This window comes from Oncorhynchus mykiss, unplaced genomic scaffold, assembly GCF_057628025.1.
Source record: "Oncorhynchus mykiss isolate SJ-2025 unplaced genomic scaffold, ASM5762802v1 scaffold93, whole genome shotgun sequence".
In the NCBI taxonomy this organism is placed as follows: Eukaryota; Metazoa; Chordata; class Actinopteri; order Salmoniformes; family Salmonidae; genus Oncorhynchus; species Oncorhynchus mykiss.
The window spans coordinates 1,343,684-1,363,429 of record NW_028322092.1 but is presented as its reverse complement, the minus strand read 5'-3'; positions in this window follow the sequence as shown (position 1 = coordinate 1,363,429).

Sequence of the window (19,746 nt, the reverse complement as noted above, 5' to 3'; positions counted from 1 at the left end):
AGGGTTCTAACGAGACACTGAGGAGCCAATGGGAGGGATTCTAACGAGACACTGAGGAGGAAATGGGAGGGTTCTAATGAGATACTGAGGAGGAAATGGGAGGGGTTCTAATGAGACACTGAGGAGCCAATGGGAGGGGTTCTAATGAGACACTGAAGAGCCAATGGGAGGGGTTCTAATGAGACACTGAGGAGGAAATGGGAGGGTTCTAATGAGACACTGAGGAGGCAATGGGAGGGTTCTAATGAGACACTGAGGAGCCAATGGGAGGGTTCTAACGAGATACTGAGGAGGAAATGGGAGGGTTCTAATGAGACACTGAGGAGCCAATGGGAGGGTTCTAATGAGACACTGAAGAGCCAATGGGAGGGGTTCTAATGAGACACTGAGGAGGAAATGGGAGGGTTCTAATGAGACACTGAGGAGCCAATGGGAGGGTTCTAATGAGATACTGAGGAGGAAATGGGAGGGTTCTAATGAGACACTGAGGAGCCAATGGGAGGGGTTCTAATGAGACACTGAGGAGCCAATGGGAGGGGTTCTAATGAGACACTGAGGAGCCAATGGGAGGGGTTCTAATGAGACACTGAGGAGCCAATGGGAGGGGTTCAAATGAGACACTGAGGAGGCAATGGGAGGGTTCTAATGAGACACTATGGAGCCAATGGGAGGGGTTCTAAAGAGACACTGAGGAGGCAATGGGAGGGTTCTAATGAGACACTATGGAGCCAATGGGAGGGTTCTAATGAGACACTATGGAGCCAATGGGAGGGGTTCTAAAGAGACACTGAGGAGGCAATGGGAGGGGTTCTAATGAGACACTGAGGAGGCAATGGGAGGGTTCTAATGAGACACTATGGAGCCAATGGGAGGGGTTCTAAAGAGACACTGAGGAGGCAATGGGAGGGTTCTAATGAGACACTATGGAGCCAATGGGAGGGGTTCTAATGAGACACTGAGGAGGCAATGGGAGGGTTCTAATGAGACACTATGGAGCCAATGGGCGGGTTCTAATGAGACACTGAGGAGACAATGGGAGGGGTTCTAAAGCTATGGGTTTAATGACCAACACGGAGTAATGGCCCTCAAGCTGTGGGTTTAATGACCAACACTGAGTAATGGCCCTCAAGCTATGGGTTTAATGACCAACACTGAGAAATGGCCCTCAAGCTGTGGGTTTAATAACCAACACTGAGTAATGGCCCTCAAGCTGTGGGTTTAATGACCAACACTGAGTAATGGCCCTCAAGCTCAAATCAAATCACATTTTATTTGTCACATACACATGGTTAGCAGATGTTAATGCGAGTGTAGCGAAATGCTTGTGCTTCTAGTTCCGACAATGCAGTAATAACCAACAAGTAATCTAGCTAACAATTCCAAAACTACTACCTTATAGACACAAGTGTAAGGGGATAAAGAATATGTACATAAAGATATATGAATGAGTGATGGTACAGAGCGGCATAGGCAAGATACAGTAGATGGTATCGAGTACAGTATATACATATGAGATGAGTATGTAAACAAAGTGGCATAGTTAAAGTGGCTAGTGATACATGTGTTACATAAAGATGCAGTAGATGATATAGAGTACAGTATATACGTATACATATGAGATGAATAATGTAGGGTATGTAAACATTATATTAGGTAGCATTGTTTAAAGTGGCTAGTGATATATTTTACATCATTTCCCATCAATTCCCATTATTAAAGTGGCTGGAGTTGAGTCAGTGTGTTGGCAGCAGCCACTCAATGTTAGTGGTGGCTGTTTAACAGTCTGATGGCCTTGAGATAGAAGCTGTTTTTCAGTCTCTCGGTCCCAGCTTTGATGCACCTGTACTGACCTCGCCTTCTGGATGATAGCGGGGTGAACAGGCAGTGGCTCGGGTGGTTGTTGTCCTTGATGATCTTTATGGCCTTCCTGTGACATCGGGTGGTGTAGGTGTCCTGGAGGGCAGGTAGTTTGCCCCCGGTGATGCGTTGTGCAGACCTCACTACCCTCTGGAGAGCCTTACGGTTGTGGGCGGAGCAGTTGCCGTACCAGGCGGTGATACAGCCCGCCAGGATGCTCTCGATTGTGCATCTGTAGAAGTTTGTGAGTGCTTTTGGTGACAAGCCAAATTTCTTCAGCCTCCTGAGGTTGAAGAGGCGCTGCTGCGCCTTCTTCACGATGCTGTCTGTGTGAGTGGACCAATTCAGTTTGTCTGTGATGTGTATGCCGAGGAACTTAAAACTTACTACCCTCTCCACTACTGTTCCATCGATGTGGATAGGGGGGTGTTCCCTCTGCTGTTTCCTGAAGTCCACAATCATCTCCTTAGTTTTGTTGACGTTGAGTGTGAGGTTATTTTCCTGACACCACACTCCGAGGGCCCTCACCTCCTCCCTGTAGGCCGTCTCGTCGTTGTTGGTAATCAAGCCTACCACTGTTGTGTCGTCCGCAAACTTGATGATTGAGTTGGAGGCGTGCGTGGCCACGCAGTCGTGGGTGAACAGGGAGTACAGGAGAGGGCTCAGAACGCACCCTTGTGGGGCCCCAGTGTTGAGGATCAGCGGGGTGGAGATGTTGTTGCCTACCCTCACCACCTGGGGGCGGCCCGTCAGGAAGTCCAGTACCCAGTTGCACAGGGCGGGGTCGAGACCCAGGGTCTCGAGCTTGATGACGAGCTTGGAGGGCACTATGGTGTTCAGGGAAACAGTGGGTTAACTGGTCTTGGAACAGTGGGTTAACTGGTCTAGGAACAGTGGGTTAACTGGTCTAGGAACAGTGGGTTAACTGGTCTAGGAACAGTGGGTTAACTGGTCGAGGAACAGTGGGTTAACTGGTCTAGGAACAGTGGGTTAACTGCCTTGTTCAGGGGAACAGTCGGTTAACTGCCTTGTTCAGGGGAGGAACAACAGATTTTTTACCTTGTCAGCTCGGGGATTCGGTTACTTTCCCAACGGTCTAACCACTAGACTACCTGCCCCCCCCCCAACCTTTAGACTACCTGCCCCCCCCCCCAACCTCTAGACTACCTGCCTCCCACCCTAACCTCTAGACTACCTGCCTCCCTCCTCTAACCACTAGGCTACCTGCCTCCCCCCTCCCGCTCTAACCACTAGCCTACCTGCCTCCCCCCCTCTAACCACTAGGCTACCTGCCTCCCCCCTCCCGCTCTAACCACTAGCTTACCTGCCTCCCCCCCTCTAACCACTAGACTACCTGCCCCCCCCCCCAACCTCTAGACTACCTGCCTCCCCCCTAACCCCTAGACTACCTGCCCCCCCCCCCTAACCTCTAGACTACCTGCCTCCCACCCTAACCTCTAGACTACCTGCCTCCTCCCTCTAACCTCTAGACTACCTGCCTCCCACCCTAACCTCTAGACTACCTGCCTCCTCCCTCTAACCTCTAGACTACCTGCCTCCCCCCTCTAACCACTAGACTACCTGCCTCCTCCCTCTAACCTAGACTACCTGCCTCCCCCTCTAACCACTAGACTACCTGCCTCCCCCCTCTAACCACTAGACTACCTGCCTCCCCCTCTAACCACTAGGCTACCTGCCCCCTCCTCTAACCACTAGACTACCTGCCTCCCCCTCTAACCACTAGGCTACCTGCCTCCCCCCTCTAACCACTAGGCTACCTGCCCCCTCCTCTAACCACTAGACTACCTGCCTCCCCCTCTAACCACTAGGCTACCTGCCTCCCCCCTCTAATCACTAGGCTACCTGCCTCCCCCCTATAATCACTAGGCTACCTGCCTCTCCCCCTCTAACCACTAGACTACCTGCCTCCCCCCTCTAACCACTAGACTACCTGCCTCCCCCTCTAACCACTAGACTACCTGCATCCCCCCTCTAACCACTAGACTACCTGCCTCCCCCTCTAACCACTAGGCTACCTGCCCCCTCCTCTAACCACTAGACTACCTGCCTCCCCCTCTAACCACTAGGCTACCTGCCTCCCCCCCTCTAACCACTAGACTACCTGCCTTCCCCCTCTAACCACTAGCCTACCTGCCTCCCCCCTCCCGCTCTAACCACTAGCCTACCTGCCTCCCCCCTCTAACCACTAGCCTACCTGCCCCTCCCCCTCTAACCACTAGGCTACCTGCCTCCCCCCTCCCGCTCTAACCACTAGCCTACCTGCCTCCCCCCTCCCCCTCTAACCACTAGGCTACCTGCCTCCCCCCTCCCGCTCTAACCACTAGCCTACCTGCCTCCCCCCTCCCCCTCTAACCACTAGGCTACCTGCCTCCCCCCTCCCGCTCTAACCACTAGCCTACCTGCCTCCCCCCTCCCCCTCTAACCACTAGGCTACCTGCCCCCTCCTCTAACCACTAGACTACCTGCCTCCCCCTCTAACCACTAGCCTACCTGCCTCCTCCCCCTCTAACCACTAGACTACCTGCCCCCTCCTTTAACCACTAGACTACCTGCCTCCCCCTCTAACCACTAGGCTACCTGCCTCCCCCCCTCTAACCACTAGCCTACCTGCCCCTCCCCCTCTAACCACTAGGCTACCTGCCTCCCCCCTCCCGCTCTAACCACTAGCCTACCTGCCTCCCCCCTCCCCCTCTAACCACTAGCCTACCTGCCTCCCCCTCCCGCTCTAACCACTAGCCTACCTGCCTCCCCCCTCTAACCACTAGCCTACCTGCCCCTCCCCCTCTAACCACTAGGCTACCTGCCTCCCCCCTCCCGCTCTAACCACTAGCCTACCTGCCTCCCCCCTCCCCCTCTAACCACTAGCCTACCTGCCTCCCCCCTCCCGCTCTAACCACTAGCCTACCTGCCCCTCCCCCTCTAACCACTAGGCTACCTGCCTCCCCCCTCCCGCTCTAACCACTAGCCTACCTGCCTCCCCCCTCCCCCTCTAACCACTAGGCTACCTGCCTCCCCCCTCCCGCTCTAACCACTAGCCTACCTGCCTCCCCCCTCCCCCTCTAACCACTAGGCTACCTGCCCCCTCCTCTAACCACTAGACTACCTGCCTCCCCCTCTAACCACTAGCCTACCTGCCTCCCCCCTCTAACCACTAGCCTACCTGCCTCCTCCCCCTCTAACCACTAGACTACCTGCCCCCTCCTCTAACCACTAGACTACCTGCCTCCCCCTCTAACCACTAGGCTACCTGCCTCCCCCCCTCTAACCACTAGACTACCTGCCTCCCCCTCTAACCTCTAGGCTACCTGCCTCCCCCCTCCCGCTCTAACCACTAGACTACCTGAGTATTTGTTCAGCAGTCTTATGGCTTGGGGGAAAGGCAATTAATCAAATGGCCATCGGACTATTTACATTGACCCCCACCCCCCCACCCCCCCATTTGTTTTTAAACTGCTGCTACTCACATTTGAGTAATTGTTCAGCAGTCTTATGGCTTGGGGGAAGAACAATTAATCAAATGGCCACCGCCCCCCTCCCCCGCCCCTCATGAACATTCCCATGACATTCTGATTCAGAATCTAGTTTTATCAGGGCCGTGTAACCATTGGGCCGGCCAGCATAGTGCTCAGCAACATTCTAATGACAAACAGCATAGTGCTCAGCAACATTCTAATGACAAACAGCATAGTGCTCAGCAACATTCTAATGACAAACAGCATAGTGCTCAGCAACATTCTAATGACAAACAGCATAGTGCTCAGCAACATTCTAATGACAAACAGCATAGTGCTCAGCAACATTCTAATTACAAACACCATAGTGCTCAGCAACATTCTAATGACAAACACCATACGAGAGCTTTTATACCGTGGCCCTACTTTTAGCGTTCTACACCGTCCAATGGGAGCAGCCAGATCATTTTGGATACTTTTATACCGTGGCCCTAGTTTCAGCGTTCTACACCGTCCAATGGAAGCAGCCAGATCATTTTGGATACTTGTGTTGAAACTATGTCTAAAAATGTAACCGTTTCCAGACTGAGATTTACTAAAACAACAACAGATATACCTCATTGGTATTGTATTTATTATGGATCCCCATTAGTTCCTGCCAAGGCAGCAGCTACTTTTCCTGGAGTTTATTATGGATCCCCATTAGTTCCTGCCAAGGCAGCAGCTACTCTTCCTGGGGTTTATTATGGATCCCCATTAGTTCCTGCCAAGGCAGCAGCTACTCTTCCTGGGGTTTATTATGGATCCCCATTAGTTCCTGCCAAGGCAGCAGCTACTCTTCCTGGGGTTTATTATGGACCCCCATTAGTTCCTGCCAAGGCAGCAGCTACTCTTCCTGGGGTTTATTATGGATCCCCATTAGTTCCTGCCAAGGCAGCAGCTAGTCTTCCTGGGGTTTATTATGGTTCCCCATTAGTTCCTGCCAAGGCAGCAGCTACTCTTCCTGGGGTTTATTATGGATCCCCATTAGTTCCTGCCAAGGCAGCAGCTACTCTTCCTGGGGTTTATTATGGATCCCCATTAGTTCCTGCCAAGGCAGCAGCTACTCTTCCTGGGGTTTATTATGGATCCCCATTAGTTCCTGCCAAGGCAGCAGCTACTTTTCCTGGGGTTTATTATGGATCCCCATTAGTTCCTGCCAAGGCAGCAGCTACTCTTCCTGGGGTTTATTATGGATCCCCATTAGTTCCTGCCAAGGCAGCAGCTACTCTTCCTGGGGTTTATTATGGACCCCCATTAGTTCCTGCCAAGGCAGCAGCTACTCTTCCTGGGGTTTATTATGGATCCCCATTAGTTCCTGCCAAGGCAGCAGCTAGTCTTCCTGGGGTTTATTATGGATCCCCATTAGTTCCTGCCAAGGCAGCAGCTAGTCTTCCTGAGGTTTATCATGGATCCCCATTAGTTCCTGCAAAGGCAGCAGCTACTCTTCCTGGGGTTTATTATGGATCCCCATTAGTTTCTGCCAAGGCAGCAGCTACTCTTCCTGGGGTTTATTATGGATCCCCATTAGTTCTTGCCAAGGCAGCAGCTACTCTTCCTAGGGTTTATTATGGATCCACATTAGTTCCTGCCAAGGCAGCAGCTACTCTTCCTGGGGTTTATTATGGATCCCCATTAGTTCCTGCCAAGGCAGCAGCTACTCTTCCTGGAGTTTATTATGGATCCCCATTAGTTCCTGCCAAGGCAGCAGCTACTCTTCCTGGGGTTTATTATGGACCCCCATTAGTTCCTGCCAAGACAGCAGCTACTCTTCCTGTGGTTTATTATGGATCCCCATTATTTCCTGCCAGGGCAGCAGCTACTCTTCCTGGGTTTATTATGGATTCCCATTAGTTCCTGCCAAGGCAGCAGCTACTCTTCCTGGGGTTTATTATGGACCCCCATTAGTTCCTGCCAAGGCAGCAGATACTCTTCCTGAGGTTTATTATGGATCCCCATTGGTTCCTGCCAAGGCAGCAGCTAGTCTGCCTGGGGTTTATTATGGATCCCCATTAGTTCCTGCCAAGGCAGCAGCTAGTCTTCCTGGGGTTTATTATGGATCCCCATTAGTTCCTGCCAAGGCAGCAGCTAGTCTTTCTGGGGTTTATTATGGATCCCCATTAGTTCCTGCCAAGGCAGCAGCTACTCTTCCTGGGGTTTATTATGGATCCCCATTAGTTCCTGCCAAGGCAGCAGCTACTCTTCCTGGGGTTTATTATGGAACCCCATTAGTTCCTGCCAAGGCAGCAGCTACTCTCCTTGGGGTTTATTATGGATCCCCATTAGTTCCTGCCAAGGCAGCAACTCCTCTTCCTGGGGTTTATTATGGAACCCCATTAGTTCCTGCCAATGCAGCAGCTACTCTTCCTGGGGTTTATTATGGATCCCCATTAGTTCCTGATAAGGCAGCAGCTAGTCTTCCTGGGGTTTATTATGGATCCCCATTAGTTTCTGCCATGGCAGCAGCTACTCTTCCTGGGGTTTATTATGGATCCCCATTAGTTCCTGCCAAGGCAGCAGCTAGTCTTCCTGGGGTTTATTATGGATCCCCATTAGTTCCTGCCAAGGCAGCAGCTAGTCTTCCTGGGGTTTATTATGGATCCCCATTAGTTCCTGCCAAGGCAGCAGCTAGTCTTCCTGGGGTTTATTATGGATCCCCATTAGTTCCTGCCAAGGCAGCAGCTAGTCTTCCTGGGGTTTATTATGGATTTCCATTAGTTCCTGCCAAGGCAGCAGCTAGTCTTCCTGTGGTTTATTATGGATCCCCATTAGTTCCTGCCAAGGCAGCAGCTACTCTTCCTAGGGTTTATTATGGATCCACATTAGTTCCTGCCAAGGCAGCAGCTACTCTTCATGGGGTTTATTATGGATCCCCATTAGTTCCTGCCAAGGCAGCAGCTAGTCTTCCTGGGGTTTATTATGGATCCCCATTAGTTCCTGCCAAGGCAGCAGCTACTCTTCCTGAGATTTATTATGGAACCCCATTAGTTCCTGATAAGGCAGCAGCTAGTCTTCCTGGGGTTTATTATGGATCCCCATTAGTTTCTGCCAAGGCAGCAGCTACTCTTCCTGGGGTTTATTATGGATCCCCATTAGTTCCTGCCAAGGCAGCAGCTAGTCTTCCTGGGGTTTATTATGGATCCCCATTAGTTCCTGCCAAGACAGCAGCTACTCTTCCCGTGGTTTATTATGGATCCCCATTAGTTCCTGCCAAGGCAGCAGCTAGTCTTCCTGGGGTTTATTGTGGATCCCCATTAGTTCCTGCCAAGGCAGCAGCTAGTCTTCCTGGGGTTTATTATGGATCCCCATTAGTTCCTGCCAAGACAGCAGCTACTCTTCCTGTGGTTTAGTATGGATCCCCATTAGTTCCTGCCAAGGCAGCAGCTACTCTTCCTGGAGTTTATTATGGATCCCCATTAGTTCCTGCCAAGGCAGCAGCTACTCTTCCTGGGGTTTATTATGGACACCCATTAGTTCCTGCCAAGGCAGCAGCTACTCTTCCTGGGGTTTATTATGGATCCCCATTAGTTCCTGCCAAGGCAGCAGCTAGTCTTCCTGGGGTTTATTATGGATCCCCATTAGTTCCTGCCAAGGCAGCAGCTAGTCTTCCTGGGGGTTATTATGGATCCCCATTAGTTCCTGCCAAGGCAGCAGCTAGTCTTCCTGGGGTTTATTATGGATCCCCATTAGTTCCTGCCAAGGCAGCAGCTAGTCTTCCTGGGGTTTATTATGGATCCCCATTAGTTCCTGCCAAGGCAGCAGCTACTCTTCCTGGGGTTTATTATGGATTCCCATTAGTTCCTGCCAAGGCAGCAGCTACTTTTCCTGGGGTTTATTATGGATCCCCTTTAGTTCATGCCAAGGCAGCAGCTACTCTTCTTGGGGTTTATTATGGATCCCCATTAGTTCCTGCCAAGGCAGCAGCTACTCTTCCTGAGGTTTATTATGGAACCCCATTAGTTCCTGCCAAGGCAGCAGCTAGTCTTCCTGGGGTTTATTATGGATTTCCATTAGGTCCTGCCAAGGCAGCAGCTAGTCTTCCTGGGGTTTATTATGGATCCCCATTAGTTCTTGCCAAGGCAGCAGCTACTCTTCCTAGGGTTTATTATGGATCCACATTAGTTCCTGCCAAGGCAGCAGCTACTCTTCCTGGGGTTTATTATGGATCCCCATTAGTTCCTGCCAAGGCAGCAGCTACTCTTCCTGGAGTTTATTATGGATCCCCATTAGTTCCTGCCAAGGCAGCAGCTACTCTTCCTGGGGTTTATTATGGACCCCCATTAGTTCCTGCCAAGACAGCAGCTACTCTTCCTGTGGTTTATTATGGATCCCCATTATTTCCTGCCAGGGCAGCAGCTACTCTTCCTGGGTTTATTATGGATTCCCATTAGTTCCTGCCAAGGCAGCAGCTACTCTTCCTGGGGTTTATTATGGACCCCCATTAGTTCCTGCCAAGGCAGCAGCTACTCTTCCTGAGGTTTATTATGGATCCCCATTGGTTCCTGCCAAGGCAGCAGCTAGTCTTCCTGGGGTTTATTATGGATCCCCATTAGTTTCTGCCAAGGCAGCAGCTAGTCTTCCTGGGGTTTATTATGGATCCCCATTAGTTCTTGCCAAGGCAGCAGCTAGTCTTTCTGGGGTTTATTATGGATCCCCATTAGTTCCTGCCAAGGCAGCAACTACTCTTCCTGGGGTTTATTATGGATCCCCATTAGTTCCTGCCAAGGCAGCAGCTACTCTTCCTGGGGTTTATTATGGAACCCCATTAGTTCCTGCCAAGGCAGCAGCTACTCTCCTTGGGGTTTATTATGGATCCCCATTAGTTCCTGCCAAGGCAGCAGCTAGTCTTCCTGGGGTTTATTATGGATTTCCATTAGTTCCTGCCAAGACAGCAGCTACTCTTCCTGGGTTTATTATGGATTCCCATTAGTTCCTGCCAAGGCAGCAGCTACTCTTCCTGGGGTTTATTATGGACCCCCATTAGTTCCTGCCAAGGCAGCAGCTACTCTTCCTGAGGTTTATTATGGATCCCCATTGGTTCCTGCCAAGGCAGCAGCTAGTCTTCCTGGGGTTTATTATGGATCCCCATTAGTTCCTGCCAAGGCAGCAGCTAGTCTTCCTGGGGTTTATTATGGATCCCCATTAGTTCCTGCCAAGGCAGCAGCTAGTCTTTCTGGGGTTTATTATGGATCCCCATTAGTTCCTGCCAAGGCAGCAGCTACTCTTCCTGGGGTTTATTATGGATCCCCATTAGTTCCTGCAATGCAGCAGCTACTCTTCCTGGGGTTTATTATGGATCCCCATTAGTTCCTGATAAGGCAGCAGCTAGTCTTCCTGGGGTTTATTATGGATCCCCATTAGTTTCTGCCATGGCAGCAGCTACTCTTCCTGGGGTTTATTATGGATCCCCATTAGTTCCTGCCAAGGCAGCAGCTAGTCTTCCTGGGGTTTATTATGGATCCCCATTAGTTCCTGCCAAGGCAGCAGCTAGTCTTCCTGGGGTTTATTATGGATCCCCATTAGTTCCTGCCAAGGCAGCAGCTAGTCTTCCTGGGGTTTATTATGGATCCCCATTAGTTCCTGCCAAGGCAGCAGCTAGTCTTCCTGGGGTTTATTATGGATCCTCATTAGTTCCTGCCAAGGCAGCAGCTAGTCTTCCTGTGGTTTATTATGGATCCCCATTAGTTCCTGCCAAGGCAGCAGCTAGTCTTCCTGGGGTTTATTGTGGATCCCCATTAGTTCCTGCCAAGACAGCAGCTACTCTTCCTGTGGTTTAGTATGGATCCCCATTAGTTCCTGCCAAGGCAGCAGCTACTCTTCCTGGAGTTTATTATGGAGCCCCATTAGTTCCTGCCAAGGCAGCAGCTACTCTTCCTGGGGTTTATTATGGACCCCCATTAGTTCCTGCCAAGACAGCAGCTACTCTTCCTTTTGGTTTATTATGGATCCCCATTAGTTTCTGCCAAGGCAGCAGCTACTCTTCCTGGGTTTATTATGGATTCCCATTAGTTCCTGCCAAGGCAGCAGCTACTCTTCCTGGGGTTTGTTATGGACCCCCATTAGTTCCTGCCAAGGCAGCAGCTAGTCTTCCTGGGGTTTATTATGGATCCCCATTAGTTCCTGCCAAGGCAGCAGCTACTCTTCCTGAGGTTTATTATGGAACCCCATTAGTTCCTGCCAAGGCAGCAGCTAGTCTTCCTGGGGTTTATTATGGATTTCCATTAGTTCCTGCCAAGGCAGCAGCTAGTCTTCCTGGGGTTTATTATGGATCCCCATTAGTTCCTGCCAAGGCAGCAGCTACTCTTCCTAGGGTTTATTATGGATCCACATTAGTTCCTGCCAAGGCAGCAGCTACTCTTCCTGGGGTTTATTATGGATCCCCATTAGTTCCTGCCAAGGCAGCAGCTACTCTTCCTGGGGTTTATTATGGATCCCCATTAGTTCCTGCCAAGGCAGCAGCTAGTCTTTCTGGGGTTTATTATGGATCCCCATTAGTTCCTGCCAAGGCAGCAGCTACTCTTCCTGGGGTTTATTATGGATCCCCATTAGTTCCTGCCAAGGCAGCAGCTACTCTTCCTGGGGTTTATTATGGAACCCCATTAGTTCCTGCCAAGGCAGCAGCTACTCTCCTTGGGGTTTATTATGGATCCCCATTAGTTCCTGCCAAGGCAGCAACTCCTCTTCCTGGGGTTTATTATGGAACCCCATTAGTTCCTGCCAATGCAGCAGCTACTCTTCCTGGGGTTTATTATGGATCCCCATTAGTTCCTGATAAGGCAGCAGCTAGTCTTCCTGGGGTTTATTATGGATCCCCATTAGTTTCTGCCATGGCAGCAGCTACTCTTCCTGGGGTTTATTATGGATCCCCATTAGTTCCTGCCAAGGCAGCAGCTAGTCTTCCTGGGGTTTATTATGGATCCCCATTAGTTCCTGAAAAGGCAGCAGCTAGTCTTCCGGGGGTTTATTATGGATCCCCATTAGTTCCTGCCAAGGCAGCAGCTAGTCTTCCTGGGGTTTATTATGGATCCCCATTAGTTCCTGCCAAGGCAGCAGCTACTCTTCCTGAGGTTTATTATGGAACCCCATTAGTTCCTGCCAAGGCAGCAGCTAGTCTTCCTGGGGTTTATTATGGATTTCCATTAGTTCCTGCCAAGGCAGCAGCTAGTCTTCCTGGGGTTTATTATGGATCCCCATTAGTTCCTGCCAAGGCAGCAGCTACTCTTCCTAGGGTTTATTATGGATCCACATTAGTTCCTGCCAAGGCAGCAGCTACTCTTCCTGGGGTTTATTATGGATCCCCATTAGTTCCTGCCAAGGCAGCAGCTAGTCTTTCTGGGGTTTATTATGGATCCCCATTAGTTCCTGCCAAGGCAGCAGCTACTCTTCCTGGGGTTTATTATGGATCCCCATTAGTTCCTGCCAAGGCAGCAGCTACTCTTCCTGGGGTTTATTATGGAACCCCATTAGTTCCTGCCAAGGCAGCAGCTACTCTCCTTGGGGTTTATTATGGATCCCCATTAGTTCCTGCCAAGGCAGCAACTCCTCTTCCTGGGGTTTATTATGGAACCCCATTAGTTCCTGCCAATGCAGCAGCTACTCTTCCTGGGGTTTATTATGGATCCCCATTAGTTCCTGCCAAGGCAGCAGCTAGTCTTTCTGGGGTTTATTATGGATCCCCATTAGTTCCTGCCAAGGCAGCAGCTACTCTTCCTGGGGTTTATTATGGATCCCCATTAGTTCCTGCCAAGGCAGCAGCTACTCTTCCTGGGGTTTATTATGGAACCCCATTAGTTCCTGCCAAGGCAGCAGCTACTCTCCTTGGGGTTTATTATGGATCCCCATTAGTTCCTGCCAAGGCAGCAACTCCTCTTCCTGGGGTTTATTATGGAACCCCATTAGTTCCTGCCAATGCAGCAGCTACTCTTCCTGGGGTTTATTATGGATCCCCATTAGTTCCTGATAAGGCAGCAGCTAGTCTTCCTGGGGTTTATTATGGATCCCCATTAGTTTCTGCCATGGCAGCAGCTACTCTTCCTGGGGTTTATTATGGATCCCCATTAGTTCCTGCCAAGGCAGCAGCTAGTCTTCCTGGGGTTTATTATGGATCCCCATTAGTTCCTGAAAAGGCAGCAGCTAGTCTTCCGGGGGTTTATTATGGATCCCCATTAGTTCCTGCCAAGGCAGCAGCTAGTCTTCCTGGGGTTTATTATGGATCCCCATTAGTTCCTGCCAAGGCAGCAGCTACTCTTCCTGAGGTTTATTATGGAACCCCATTAGTTCCTGCCAAGGCAGCAGCTAGTCTTCCTGGGGTTTATTATGGATTTCCATTAGTTCCTGCCAAGGCAGCAGCTAGTCTTCCTGGGGTTTATTATGGATCCCCATTAGTTCCTGCCAAGGCAGCAGCTACTCTTCCTAGGGTTTATTATGGATCCACATTAGTTCCTGCCAAGGCAGCAGCTACTCTTCCTGGGGTTTATTATGGATCCCCATTAGTTCCTGCCAAGGCAGCAGCTAGTCTTCCTGGGGTTTATTATGGATCCCCATTAGTTCCTGCCAAGGCAGCAGCTAGTCTTTCTGGGGTTTATTATGGATCCCCATTAGTTCCTGCCAAGGCAGCAGCTACTCTTCCTGGGGTTTATTATGGATCCCCATTAGTTCCTGCCAAGGCAGCAGCTACTCTTCCTGGGGTTTATTATGGAACCCCATTAGTTCCTGCCAAGGCAGCAGCTACTCTCCTTGGGGTTTATTATGGATCCCCATTAGTTCCTGCCAAGGCAGCAACTCCTCTTCCTGGGGTTTATTATGGAACCCCATTAGTTCCTGCCAATGCAGCAGCTACTCTTCCTGGGGTTTATTATGGATCCCCATTAGTTCCTGATAAGGCAGCAGCTAGTCTTCCTGGGGTTTATTATGGATCCCCATTAGTTTCTGCCATGGCAGCAGCTACTCTTCCTGGGGTTTATTATGGATCCCCATTAGTTCCTGCCAAGGCAGCAGCTAGTCTTCCTGGGGTTTATTATGGATCCCCATTAGTTCCTGCCAAGGCAGCAGCTAGTCTTCCGGGGGTTTATTATGGATCCCCATTAGTTCCTGCCAAGGCAGCAGCTAGTCTTCCTGGGGTTTATTATGGATCCCCATTAGTTCCTGCCAAGGCAGCAGCTAGTCTTCCTGGGGTTTATTATGGATCCCCATTAGTTCCTGCCAAGGCAGCAGCTAGTCTTCCTGTGGTTTATTATGGATCCCCATTAGTTCCTGCCAAGGCAGCAGCTAGTCTTCCTGGGGTTTATTATGGATCCCCATTAGTTCCTGCCAAGGCAGCAGCTACTCTTCCTAGGGTTTATTATGGATCCACATTAGTTCCTGCCAAGGCAGCAGCTACTCTTCATGGGGTTTATTATGGATCCCCATTAGTTCCTGCCAAGGCAGCAGCTAGTCTTCCTGGGGTTTATTATGGATCCCCATTAGTTCCTGCCAAGGCAGCAGCTACTCTTCCTGAGGTTTATTATGGAACCCCATTAGTTCCTGATAAGGCAGCAGCTAGTCTTCCTGGGGTTTATTATGGATCCCCATTAGTTTCTGCCAAGGCAGCAGCTACTCTTCCTGGGGTTTATTATGGATCCCCATTAGTTCCTGCCAAGGCAGCAGCTAGTCTTCATGGGGTTTATTATGGATCCCCATTAGTTCCTGCCAAGACAGCAGCTACTCTTCCCGTGGTTTATTATGGATCCCCATTAGTTCCTGCCAAGGCAGCAGCTAGTCTTCATGGGGTTTATTATGGATCCCCATTAGTTCCTGCCAAGACAGCAGCTACTCTTCCCGTGGTTTATTATGGATCCCCATTAGTTCCTGCCAAGGCAGCAGCTAGTCTTCCTGGGGTTTATTGTGGATCCCCATTAGTTCCTGCCAAGGCAGCAGCTAGTCTTCCTGGGGTTTATTATGGATCCCCATTAGTTCCTGCCAAGGCAGCAGCTAGTCTTCCTGTGGTTTATTATGGATCCCCATTAGTTCCTGCCAAGGCAGCAGCTAGTCTTCCTGGGGTTTATTATGGATCCCCATTAGTTCCTGCCAAGGCAGCAGCTACTCTTCCTAGGGTTTATTATGGATCCACATTAGTTCCTGCCAAGGCAGCAGCTACTCTTCATGGGGTTTATTATGGATCCCCATTAGTTCCTGCCAAGGCAGCAGCTAGTCTTCCTGGGGTTTATTATGGATCCCCATTAGTTCCTGCCAAGGCAGCAGCTACTCTTCCTGAGGTTTATTATGGAACCCCATTAGTTCCTGATAAGGCAGCAGCTAGTCTTCCTGGGGTTTATTATGGATCCCCATTAGTTTCTGCCAAGGCAGCAGCTACTCTTCCTGGGGTTTATTATGGATCCCCATTAGTTCCTGCCAAGGCAGCAGCTAGTCTTCATGGGGTTTATTATGGATCCCCATTAGTTCCTGCCAAGACAGCAGCTACTCTTCCCGTGGTTTATTATGGATCCCCATTAGTTCCTGCCAAGGCAGCAGCTAGTCTTCATGGGGTTTATTATGGATCCCCATTAGTTCCTGCCAAGACAGCAGCTACTCTTCCCGTGGTTTATTATGGATCCCCATTAGTTCCTGCCAAGGCAGCAGCTAGTCTTCCTGGGGTTTATTGTGGATCCCCATTAGTTCCTGCCAAGGCAGCAGCTAGTCTTCCTGGGGTTTATTATGGATCCCCATTAGTTCCTGCCAAGACAGCAGCTACTCTTCCTGTGGTTTAGTATGGATCCCCATTAGTTCCTGCCAAGGTAGCAGCTACTCTTCCTGGAGTTTATTATGGATCCCCATTAGTTCCTGCCAAGGCAGCAGCTACTCTTCCTGGGGTTTATTATGGACACCCATTAGTTCCTGCCAAGGCAGCAGCTACTCTTCCTGGGGTTTATTATGGATCCCCATTAGTTCCTGCCAAGGCAGCAGCTAGTCTTCCTGGGGTTTATTATGGATCCCCATTAGTTCCTGCCAAGGCAGCAGCTAGTCTTCCTGGGGGTTATTATGGATCCCCATTAGTTCCTGCCAAGGCAGCAGCTAGTCTTCCTGGGGTTTATTATGGATCCCCATTAGTTCCTGCCAAGGCAGCAGCTAGTCTTCCTGGGGTTTATTATGGATCCCCATTAGTTCCTGCCAAGGCAGCAGCTAGTCTTTCTGGGGTTTATTATGGATCCCCATTAGTTCCTGCCAAGGCAGCAGCTACTCTTCCTGGGGTTTATTATGGATCCCCATTAGTTCCTGCCAAGGCAGCAGCTACTCTTCCTGGGGTTTATTATGGAACCCCATTAGTTCCTGCCAAGGCAGCAGCTACTCTCCTTGGGGTTTATTATGGATCCCCATTAGTTCCTGCCAAGGCAGCAACTCCTCTTCCTGGGGTTTATTATGGAACCCCATTAGTTCCTGCCAATGCAGCATCTACTCTTCCTGGGGTTTATTATGGATCCCCATTAGTTCCTGATAAGGCAGCAGCTAGTCTTCCTGGGGTTTATTATGGATCCCCATTAGTTTCTGCCATGGCAGCAGCTACTCTTCCTGGGGTTTATTATGGATCCCCATTAGTTCCTGCCAAGGCAGCAGCTAGTCTTCCTGGGGTTTATTATGGATCCCCATTAGTTCCTGCCAAGGCAGCAGCTAGTCTTCCGGGGGTTTATTATGGATCCCCATTAGTTCCTGCCAAGGCAGCAGCTAGTCTTCCTGGGGTTTATTATGGATCCCCATTAGTTCCTGCCAAGGCAGCAGCTAGTCTTCCTGGGGTTTATTATGGATCCCCATTAGTTCCTGCCAAGGCAGCAGCTAGTCTTCCTGTGGTTTATTATGGATCCCCATTAGTTCCTGCCAAGGCAGCAGCTAGTCTTCCTGGGGTTTATTATGGATCCCCATTAGTTCCTGCCAAGGCAGCAGCTAGTCTTCCTGGGGTTTATTATGGATCCCCATTAGTTCCTGCCAAGGCAGCAGCTAGTCTTCCTGTGGTTTATTATGGATCCCCATTAGTTCCTGCCAAGGCAGCAGCTAGTCTTCCTGGGGTTTATTATGGATCCCCATTAGTTCCTGCCAAGGCAGCAGCTACTCTTCCTAGGGTTTATTATGGATCCACATTAGTTCCTGCCAAGGCAGCAGCTACTCTTCATGGGGTTTATTATGGATCCCCATTAGTTCCTGCCAAGGCAGCAGCTAGTCTTCCTGGGGTTTATTATGGATCCCCATTAGTTCCTGCCAAGGCAGCAGCTACTCTTCCTGAGGTTTATTATGGAACCCCATTAGTTCCTGATAAGGCAGCAGCTAGTCTTCCTGGGGTTTATTATGGATCCCCATTAGTTTCTGCCAAGGCAGCAGCTACTCTTCCTGGGGTTTATTATGGATCCCCATTAGTTCCTGCCAAGGCAGCAGCTAGTCTTCCTGGGGTTTATTATGGATCCCCATTAGTTCCTGCCAAGGCAGCAGCTAGTCTTCCTGGGGTTTATTATGGATCCCCATTAGTTCCTGCCAAGGCAGCAGCTAGTCTTCCTGTGGTTTATTATGGATCCCCATTAGTTCCTGCCAAGGCAGCAGCTACTCTTCCTGGGGTTTATTATGGATCCCCATTAGTTCCTGCCAAGGCAGCAGCTAGTCTTCCTGGGGTTTATTATGGATCCCCATTAGTTCCTGCCAAGGCAGCAGCTAGTCTTCCTGTGGTTTATTATGGATCCCCATTAGTTCCTGCCAAGGCAGCAGCTAGTCTTCCTGGGGTTTATTATGGATCCCCATTAGTTCCTGCCAAGGCAGCAGCTACTCTTCCTAGGGTTTATTATGGATCCACATTAGTTCCTGCCAAGGCAGCAGCTACTCTTCATGGGGTTTATTATGGATCCCCATTAGTTCCTGCCAAGGCAGCAGCTAGTCTTCCTGGGGTTTATTATGGATCCCCATTAGTTCCTGCCAAGGCAGCAGCTACTCTTCCTGAGGTTTATTATGGAACCCCATTAGTTCCTGATAAGGCAGCAGCTAGTCTTCCTGGGGTTTATTATGGATCCCCATTAGTTTCTGCCAAGGCAGCAGCTACTCTTCCTGGGGTTTATTATGGATCCCCATTAGTTCCTGCCAAGGCACCAGCTAGTCTTCCTGGGGTTTATTATGGATCCCCCTTAGTTCCTGCCAAGACAGCAGCTACTCTTCCCGTGGTTTATTATGGATCCCCATTAGTTCCTGCCAAGGCAGCAGCTAGTCTTCCTGGGGTTTATTGTGGATCCCCATTAGTTCCTGCCAAGGCAGCAGCTAGTCTTCCTGGGGTTTATTATGGATCCCCATTAGTTCCTGCCAAGACAGCAGCTACTCTTCCTGTGGTTTAGTATGGATCCCCATTAGTTCCTGCCAAGGCAGCAGCTACTCTTCCTGGAGTTTATTATGGATCCCCATTAGTTCCTGCCAAGGCAGCAGCTACTCTTCCTGGGGTTTATTATGGACACCCATTAGTTCCTGCCAAGGCAGCAGCTACTCTTCCTGGGGTTTATTATGGATCCCCATTAGTTCCTGCCAAGGCAGCAGCTAGTCTTCCTGGGGTTTATTATGGATCCCCATTAGTTCCTGCCAAGGCAGCAGCTAGTCTTCCTGGGGGTTATTATGGATCCCCATTAGTTCCTGCCAAGGCAGCAGCTAGTCTTCCTGGGGTTTATTATGGATCCCCATTAGTTCCTGCCAAGGCAGCAGCTAGTCTTCCTGGGGTTTATTATGGATCCCCATTAGTTCCTGCCAAGGCAGCAGCTAGTCTTTCTGGGGTTTATTATGGATCCCCATTAGTTCCTGCCAAGGCAGCAGCTACTCTTCCTGGGGTTTATTATGGATCCCCCTTAGTTCCTGCCAAGGCAGCAGCTACTCTTCCTGGGGTTTATTATGGAACCCCATTAGTTCCTGCCAAGGCAGCAGCTACTCTCCTTGGGGTTTATTATGGATCCCCATTAGTTCCTGCCAAGGCAGCAACTCCTCTTCCTGGGGTTTATTATGGAACCCCATTAGTTCCTGCCAATGCAGCAGCTACTCTTCCTGGGGTTTATTATGGATCCCCATTAGTTCCTGATAAGGCAGCAGCTAGTCTTCCTGGGGTTTATTATGGATCCCCATTAGTTTCTGCCATGGCAGCAGCTACTCTTCCTGGGGTTTATTATGGATCCCCATTAGTTCCTGCCAATGCAGCAGCTAGTCTTCCTGGGGTTTATTATGGATCCCCATTAGTTCCTGCCAAGGCAGCAGCTAGTCTTCCGGGGGTTTATTATGGATCCCCATTAGTTCCTGCCAAGGCAGCAGCTAGTCTTCCTGGGGTTTATTATGGATCCCCATTAGTTCCTGCCAAGGCAGCAGCTAGTCTTCCTGGGGTTTATTATGGATCCCCATT